The sequence below is a fragment of the Haemorhous mexicanus genome, chromosome 1 (genome assembly GCF_027477595.1).
Source record: "Haemorhous mexicanus isolate bHaeMex1 chromosome 1, bHaeMex1.pri, whole genome shotgun sequence".
Classification (NCBI taxonomy): Eukaryota; Metazoa; Chordata; class Aves; order Passeriformes; family Fringillidae; genus Haemorhous; species Haemorhous mexicanus.
In genome coordinates this window covers 91,913,580-91,921,360 of record NC_082341.1, presented here as the reverse complement: position 1 = coordinate 91,921,360, position 7,781 = coordinate 91,913,580, and positions in this window count along the sequence as shown.

The following is a 7,781-nucleotide window of genomic DNA, read 5'->3' as shown; positions in this document are numbered from 1 at the left end:
GTTAGGCCACAGGCTTTCTGCTCTATAAGGCCTTGTGCTCCGTCAGTCTTTGTGCTCAGCTTACAGAGTGATGTGGATTTTCCATTTTTCAGAGGATATGTAAAGTAGCAGTTAATTAATCTGGAGAGAAGAAGGAACAGCAACATACAATGCCAAACTAACCCTAGAGCATAAAGAAATGTTTAGAACCCAGCCTGATCCAGCAGAGAACAAATTAACAGCCAGAAGTTGGGCAGCAAAGACCAGATAACCGACCCGAAAGAGTGAGAATACATTACCAACAAAGAGGTTACAGTGACACTAAGTGGAAAGGACACGGCAACATGGAAAAGTGAATAAACTCTCAGAGATTCCTGCTCAAAATACACTCACTGGTTGTTGCTTTTAAAAAGAAAAATGTACATCAAGTAAGACAAAGACCAAGGGCTGCAAGTGCCCTGAAACACAGCTCAGCACTGCAAAAGGACATGCTCTCCTGGGTTATCCATCAAAAGTTCTGCCCATTTCTCCCTGACCTCATCCTCGGAAGCCTGGGAAAGGTTGGCCCTGGCAAGTCACACGCTGCTGGCTACTTGAATCAATTCATTTACTGCTGCTCATTTACTCTCACTACAAGTCATAAACACAAACAGGAAGCAGTATGTATTGAAAGCAACATGAAAAGAGATGGGGAGGCTAACTGGAGTGGGAAGTGGAAAAAGAGGAAAGCTTAAACAGTGAAGCACGTGCTCCAGATAACTTCAGGCAACTCAAGAGTAGCTCCAGTAAAGCATTACTAACACTTCAGATGATCCTGAAGTAGCTTTGCTGTAAAAGGGCATCCTGATACAGAAGTCTAAGCAAACCTAAGAAGCACCAGTGCTGTTTCTATGTATGACACGAATGACTGGACTCCCTAGGAGATGAAGCATGGGAGACAGCAATGTAATACAGAATGTACCACAGAGATAGGGTATTTTGGAGTTTTGTCAAAAAGCAACAGGACCAAACAGACTGATCTCAATACATGAGAGTGTATTCTCTTATCAACAGCTGTGTCCAGCTTTCTTGAAGAGCAGCTCTCAGTCACCCTTCCTGCGTGATGATCTGCTAACCTCCTGTGCAGATGCCACATGCCTGATCTACCCCAGACACAATGCCTTGTTCAACTTGTAGCAGTGTCCACTGGTCCCACAGGAAAAAAGGGATTTGGACATTTCTCCTGGACTACAGAGCAGAGGCCGTAGCTTGAACTACTTGCCAAATGCCCAAAACTCCGTCATAAATGACTACTGTGTGTATGCATGGCAACCTGGATTTACTAGTCAGGTGGAGAGGAGACACTCTGGGCACACGGTGAAAGCTCAGTGAATACAGAGTGTGTAGATTTGCTGCACACTTGGAGTTTGGATGCTTGGCAAGACTGGGATGTCCTGCTTATCAGAGTCACTGCACATGTCCAGCATTGTGTATCTGAGTGCTGAGCTGCTGGGCAACTGAAGTCCATTTGCAGAGCCACCATCTGTACATACTTCTGACATGAGGTTAGCAGTAGGACAGCCCTTTGGAGACAGCACAAACCTACCTGTGAATCCCACCACACTCCTGCTCCAACAGTCCTGCGGCCAAAATGATCATGGAGCTGTAGAGAGCAGCAGGTGTCATTGCAGGAAACAAAGGGACTTCCCTATAAAGAAAAATAGGGATGGACCATTTGTGAAAGGAAGTGTCAAATTTCTACCCTCTTTCCCTCAGTTTCATGAAACTGCTTGAGTGCATGGTGAGTAGATCTCCTTAGTTCTGACAAGGACATAAAATCTGCAGAAATGTTATGTCACTCTCAACTTCACAGTCGAAAATTACAAGGCAACAAGCACAATGGAGAGGGTTTAGTCATAAATAGGCTGTCCCAAATGAGTTGGTCCATCTACAGGATCCAGTGCTATGCAGAGAGACTGTCCTGAAAAAGGTGTACTTTCATTAATCCAGCACAGCCTTCTGCATAGACCAATTGTCTCTTTATGGAGCTAATCAGAGCAGAGAACATTAATCCAGACACTCTCCTTATCTTGCCAGCTGCTCCACTGAGATGCAGAACACACTTGTGTCCTCTCAGTCAGCCACAAGACAATCGCATGAATGTCTGCTATGAAAAATTCATTTTTAATACCCACTCTGTAGCTGGCAAGCTATCATTTGTTACCAGTCTCATGGAGTGACTTCAAAAGATGAAGAAAATGTCCTTGCAAAACAGAGAATCTGGCTGCACATTTAAATATGACAAACACAAAGGTGGATGTATTAACCAGACCTTTTCATGGAGACAAAAGCAGAACAAGCTTCAGGGAAATAAAGCTGGCATCCAGTGTACCCAGCTGATAGCAAGGATGCTACATGAGTCGGTTCAGATACTTTAACAGGGCATTCACATGAATCAGGAAATAAAAAGAGCTAGGGAACACAAAGCTCTTTCTTACATGTAACAGCCTCTTAACAAGTGCGTCTGGAGTGTGAAAGTGCATCCCTCCTGTTGGGGGGAAAATATCACTAACTCCTCCTTCATGAAACTGCTGCTGGAATTTGCTGAGAATCGGCCTTCATATTTGGTTACACTTCTGGAAAATTATTCTATTTATATACAGTGGAAGTGGTAAAACTCACTTCAGTTTCCATTTGAAAGTTGTCCTTCTGTTAAGATCAGCATTGGTTTTTGCTTTTTCAGAAGTCAGATTCTGACCATTTCATGGCTTTGCTATAGTGGTCTGCTGTTGTTTAGGAATGGTATTCTCCAATTTAGTACTCCCATCAAAACCTATGCTACTGTCCCTCTCCTGTGGTACACTTGAGAGGGGAGCTGGAGGCACAAAAGGCAGAGAATAATGTGCTAAGAACAATTTCCTGGAAACAACGAGAAAAGAAAACTAACAGTAACAGCAACAATATTAAAAACAAAAGTGTGCAAAAGAGTGATTCATGCCAAAATGCTCACTGTGGAGCCCACAGTTCCAACCCTGCCACCCTGATGGCAAGAGAGCCCTTCCTTTCAGAAGGGAAGTCACTTCCCTTTGCCCCCCGAAATGAGGTACAGAATAACCTCTAGGTCGTAGCCATGTTCCCTCCTGGCTACTGCAAAATTAACCCTGTCCTGGCCAGAACCAGAATATGCTCATTCTAGAGAAAACTGGGGTTTCTAAGTAATAAAACTATAAAGCACAGCAGCATTTTATGATATTAAACCTTACACTTAAATATTGGGTTAAATATAACCTTTTAAAATCTTTGGAAGGCACATAAATTTTAAAAGCTTTTTTTTTTTTAATTCTCTCCTTGCAATGCTACCTTTTGATAGTTTTGTCAGGATTAGGCTGAATCAAACTTAAGCCTTTGTTTTCCTTTTTACCCAAAAGGAGCTGGAATCTGTTCTGGAGCCTCATTTGTTACATCTGGAGCTACTATCACGCTTTTGATCAGACCAAGCCTTACAGATGGCAAGGTTCTACTTTAAAATTCCTCTCGTGTTTGGAGATGTCAATAAAGTTCTTTTAAAGTGTCAGAAGTGATTGCTCTGTTTGTAGTTTTGCTAATACCAATTACAATAGAATTGTCTCCAGTCAGAAGAAGGTATAAAGAAACAACTAAATAAGCCCTTCTCATTCCCCTACCCACTCAAACACTTAACTGCACACAAACACCTAGGCACAGAAAGAGATGCACACATGCACACACATGCCACTCTGCTTCTTTGGAAGGAATATATTAAAGTATTGGCCCTGTGGAATAATGAAGGAAGTATGTAAATACAGCACTCAATTCTTTCAAGAAAAGCTTTAAAAATACACATACTCCACTCCCCCTAAATTATGGTAGAAGATGGGTCATAATAGCTAATGTAGTAGGCAAGAAGGGAGAATGGAGCACAATTCCCTAAACTCGATAAAATAAGCAATTACTCTTGTTATCTGAATGGCTCTGTCAGTAGAGAAGTTGTCTGTGTCATAACAGAATCTAACAAAGGCTGTTGCCTTTAAGCATCAAAGGCTTTGGCCTTATTATCTTTCTAAGATGTGCATGTATAATAAGTTTTCCTAACAAATGCCGAGGAAGCATCTCTGGCAAAATATAAAATGGTGATAAACTATGTCCAAATGATTAATTCACAGAAATTCTCCATCACACTGCAGCTACATGTGCCCGTCTCTTCTGTTATGCCCTTGGAGATTTTCATACTAAACGTATGTGCATATTTTTCATGGCCACTGATATTTGAATTGCAGCCTGCTCCCATGCAGAACATAAAACACTTCAAACTGCATAATGCTGACTAAATTATAAGTTCTCCAGTGGCCTGAGGTAGCAAGGGCCATAATAATGAGTGTACTTAAGTGGTTTGTGTAGATTTTTTTCCCCCCTTTAATTTTAATGCCCTAACTTGCTGCTGCCTTTTCTAAAGCTAGGGATTGTCTCATACAATCATAACAACAGGGAAATAGAAACTGCATTATGCTTTGAAAAAATGTGGCATGCCAAGCAGAAGCTCCACTCATCAAGCACAGTGATACCCAATTCAGCCCTGTTAGTCACATGGATAGAAAATGCTTTGGTGACTTTGTCCATACTTGTAATTATATTTGAGCTGTTCTACGCATAAAGTCACATTTACTGAAAAGCTGCAACCCTTCCAATCACATTCATATTGCACATGTTAAAAAAAAAAAAAAAAAAAAAAGAAATATATCTGAAGTATCATTTGATTAAAAAGATAATGACACTAGGTAAATGAAGCCTGCAAAATACTGAGAATTTTACTTATGGTATTACAATAGGTCAAAGTGGACAGCTGTATGAGCTGTAACACTTGGTGATTTTGCAATGTTTTTAATGTTCTGGTATTGGTTATTTTTTTTGGGTTTACTCAAAAGACAACTAGATGAAAATGCTTACACTGCAGCAATGCTCACTTCCATGGTAATTGGAAAAATATATACAAACTGTGCTAATATCCACGGATGTTTACAGTCAGGCAGATAAAAAGAGCCTGGGCACATGTTAACTGTTTCTATCAACTTCCCCCACCTCTAAATAGAGACCATTTTTGGCCAGCACATCGAGTAGCAAGGAGCTATTGACTTCACAAATCAGTGTAAAGGAAGACAGGCTCCTTGGAAAATCCTTTTCAAGTGCCCCTCTTTTGTTCCACAATGTTTTGGGAAGTTCATTTCTACATTGTTTGCTCTACAGAATTGAGGCAGATGTTTAAACTCACTTCTCACAGGATTCACACTGGTCCCTATCTGCACCTAACCACTTCATCTGGCCTAAGGTCTGAGGCCTTGTTTGCATATGACTGCAAACTTACACAGCTTAAGTTCTCCTACGTCAATATGGCTACACAAATCTTCCTCTGGCAACAGTCCATGGACCTCTTCCTCACTGAAAACATGTAGTAAAATACTTTGGCAACAGTATCTAGCAATAATCTTAAATGGAAGAAGTGAAGGTAAAGGCTTTCCACCCCACCTCCAGATTACTCCAGAATCCTGGTGTGGGGCTCCTGGGTCTGTAAGCAGTAAGGGTGGCTCTGCTGGCATGGCAGAAAAAGATCAGCAGTGCATCACAGCATATGTCGAGATGGCCATAATACACAGAGTATCACCATACAATTTCAGAAGGCATCATGCATCAGCCCATTCAGAGCAACACCATACCACCTCAGAAAGCTTCAAGCATGTAGTCTTTAGAGTTCTTCAGTCCAACCTTCTACACCCTTCATCTTACATGCCTTACACCTGTATGCCTTCTGTGCCCTTTGTGATTGGTCAGCACACCTTGGCACTCCATGTCCCATTACCTTCAATGCTGCTCACCTGTCCTGCACGGCTGTAGCCCATTGGGCATGAGGCTCCACCGCAACCCCTCTCCCAATTACCACAAACTGCGTGTCTACAGCAGTCGCTGTGCCAACTCTGTAGAGCAGGTAAGAACTCCTGAAGCAATACCAAGACCTTCCAGGAAGCACTGTCTCTTCTCTCCGGCCTCTCTTACACATTGGACATATTCTCCTTCCACAGCAGTGAACTGAATACATCTTTCATGAGGTTAATTCCCCATCATTATGGATACTGTTCAGCCATTTTATTTACTCAAAGTGAGTCCAAAGTGAAAAATGAAACTACTTGTTAGTTGTCAGAGAGTACAACCCTACTTGTTGCAGTGTCTTGACCTTCTGGAGCTATTTTCCTCACTTTCATTTTATACTTTGTGATTCAGTCATTGGGTTGCAAATATAATTAGATTTATTTATTTATGTATTTGATCTGTCTTTTTCCCTAAAATGAAAGCGTGGTAAATTCACTGAGGGACAGCTTGGCTGAGGTTGGAAGGGACCTTTGGAGGTCATCTGGTTCAAAGCCCCTACTCAAGGAGGGCCACCTAAAACTAGCTGCCCATAACCATGTTAAGATGACTGTTGAGTATCTGTAAGGATAGAGCCTCCCCAGCCACTTGGCTCTGTCTTATTTTCACCTTCCTTTCAAATATTTTGATGTGCTGATAAAATTCCCTTAGTGGTCCTCTGCTGGACTCTCCAGTTTTCCTCCCAGCTCACTTTCTGTTCAGCCAACCTATACTTCATCACCTTCTGCATGACAATCTTGTGAGAGCCAGGGTCAAAACCTTTAGAGAAATTGAGGCAGACAATATCCATTACCTCATCTACAACAGCAGTCATTTCATTATAGAAGGTTATCAAGTGGTCAAGCATGACTCCCTGGGGTGATGACTTGTCCTTTATATGCCTGGAAATTCTTTCCAGGATTAGCTGCTCCATCACATGCAAAGGAATTGAGATGAGGCTGTAATTGGCCAGTAGCTCCTGGGGTCCTCCTTGCCCTTTCTGGAGACAAAATGACACTTGCTATCCTTCAGTCGTCAGATACTACTAGTGACTATGTCATTCAAAGATTACCAAGAGTAGTGTCTCAATGATGCCAGTCCCCTCAGATCTGATTGGTGCATCCCACCAGAGCCCATGGACTTTCATATGTCCACTTTGATTAACTATTTTCTAATCTGAACCTCCATTAAGGGTAAGACTTCTTTGCTCCAGTCTTCCCTCTTGGTCTCTCAGTCCTCAGGTTTCTGAAGGTAGGTCTTTCTGGAAAAGACTGAGGCAAAGATGGCACGCAGTGACTCAGCCTCTCCCACATGTTGTGTCACCAGGGCTCTTGCCCCATTCAGCAGCAAGTATGTATTTTCCCTTTCACTAATTATGTACTGTGAGAAGTCCTCTTGATACCTTTAACTTCCCCCACTACATACAATTTTAGACAGATTTTGGCTTTACTAACATAATTTCTGCATGTTCAGACAGTGTCTCTCCTTCTTATGCTTTAGTTTTGCCAGGAACTCCTTGTTAACACATATAATCATCCTGATATTTTTGCCTGACTTCCTGCTTGTTGCAATAGACTGTTCTTGACCTTGGAGGAGATAATCCTTGAATATCAAACAGCTTTCTTGGGCCCCTTTTCCATTCAAGGCCTTATTTCATGGGAGTCTGTGTGAACAATCTCCCTGCAAGGCCAAAGTGTCCTGATGTCCAGGGTCATGATCTTTACTCTCCTGATACCCAGGGTCATGAACTTGCTTTCTTCAGGATTCTGAGCTCCACTATCTTGCGGCCACTGCAACCAAGACTGATTTCAATTTTCACATCCTCAACCTTCCTCATTTGTAATTATGAGGTCCAGCAGAACACCTGTCCCCACTCAATCCTCTAGCATTTGCATCAGGAAATACTATCC